The sequence below is a fragment of the Triticum dicoccoides genome, chromosome 3B, assembly GCF_002162155.2.
Source record: "Triticum dicoccoides isolate Atlit2015 ecotype Zavitan chromosome 3B, WEW_v2.0, whole genome shotgun sequence".
NCBI classification, from domain to species: domain Eukaryota; kingdom Viridiplantae; phylum Streptophyta; class Magnoliopsida; order Poales; family Poaceae; genus Triticum; species Triticum dicoccoides.
Genome location: NC_041385.1, coordinates 821,472,880 through 821,474,900, shown reverse-complemented (window position 1 = coordinate 821,474,900; position 2,021 = coordinate 821,472,880).

Below are 2,021 nucleotides of genomic sequence, written 5' to 3'. Positions count from 1 at the left end.
TCATCAAGCGCCGCCACCGTCCCCGGATCCCTTGTGAAGCGCCGCCGCTATCCTAGGCAAAGTGCCGCTGCCGTCCCTGGATCTCGTCGCCCTGCGCTGCCGCGTGATCCCTATTCCTCACTGATTTTAGCCACATTCATCACCTCGTATAGGTATATCACATACAAGTTCACCAAACACCCATCCCGACTCGTCCTTGCATCATCTCGACCAGTCCACACTCACCCAAGATCCTCCATGCAATGCAGCCCAAAGCAACCCAGGGAACCAACCCAAAGCGTCTCTGGGCTTCCATCTAGGAGATTGGCTGGCTCGGCCATTTTTCTAGAGCCAGGCCTGAGCGCTGCAACACGAGGCACGTGGGCATGGGTGGTTGCAGGCATCGATGCGACCTCGAGGCATCGCGTTGTTTCCCAAAGCCGCGACATAAATTATCCCCACCTCTCTCTCTCTCTCTCTCTCGTCTTCCCCACTCACACCGGTGGCAGCGAGCACCGGGGCGAGTGACTGCAAGGCGATCCTAGGCGGCCGCGAGCACTGGATTGACAAGCGCATCAACAATAGCAGTAAGCCCTTACCCTGTCTCTCGATTTACTGCTTCCGAGTCGCGGTAGATTTGATTTTAGGACATGATGGGAGCGTTAGGGAGGGGATTGAACACATCGGGGGGTGGGTGAGGATTGGTTTGGGGGAAACACGGCCGATGAACGCTAGAATCCATCGGTGCACCGATAGACCGATGGATTGTAGGGTCAATGCGAAGGCAGTATGAGTCATGGAAATGATGATAAGGATGACTACATTGGAAATGAGGGAGATGATAAAAATGGCTAGCGTGATCTCTATGGTGATGAGCCATATGATAACTATGGCCATGGGCGGTATGGTAACTATGGTGATGATTAGCTATAAAAGTTTAATGATCTTTAAGTCATGCCAAAATGAAATTATGCTTATGGAAAAAATTATCTTGGTGGAATATTTATCTTATGCAAAATGTGATATATCTCAGTTACTATTTTGTTCTGCATTAGACACTTGGTAATTAGTGTTGCAATTTGGATGCAACTCAATACTTTCAGGATACGCTATTATAATGTATGTTCTTTGGTATGGGCTTGTGTATGAGATGTATTTGAAATGCCAATAGTTTGAAATATTGCTACCGTGTGCAACACCCCTTGGAGAAAGCGACATATGAGGGGCCCTATGATGGAATAAACATCTTGGGTATATAATTTTCCAACGGGGATGTTGGTGAATTTATAAATTGACGATGTTCACTCACCTCTCAACTAAATGGATCCCTGATGGGTTGTATACACTTTCGGCCATCTAAATAGCCGATGGTTTAGTCCTCCCCATGATTATAGCTATGTCCGAAACGGTCAAACATACCATTGACTATTATAAAATCCGCCAGGAAGCAATAACCCTCGGAAAACACTCACCAGAGGAGGAACCTTCAACTATAATGTCACTGGGCTATTGTGAGCCTGCTGGTGGCAACAATAAGCCCCACGGCTCACTGTCGAATTACTACCACAGGGAAAGATATTATCTGACTATACCGTCGGCTATTAGAGTAATGGCCGGCAAAGCATAGCCGGTAGGAGATTACAGGTGGTGCACCGTCAGTTATAGTGGTAGTTGATGGTGAATACAAGTATCTGGCAATGATTTCACCATCGAAAATAAGGGGATTTCTAGTAGTGTACATTTTTTAGGGGTTCTTCTTTACTTACTTGTTCAAAACAGAAGTAAGTAATGCATACAAAATAAAATAGAAGAAGAAATCTAAGAAAATACAAGAAGAAAGCGAAGGAAAGCAAAGAGAATAGAAAAAGAAATCAAAGCAAAGAAACAGAAATAGAAAAAGAAAGCAACACAAAGAAAAGAAAAGAAATAAAGAATATACATAGAAGAAAGAAAGAAAAATAGGCAACGTGAGAAAGAAAAAGAAAAACACATTTGCCTAGTGTTGGATGTCGGACACTTGATGAAGGGTCCACTGTCGGTCC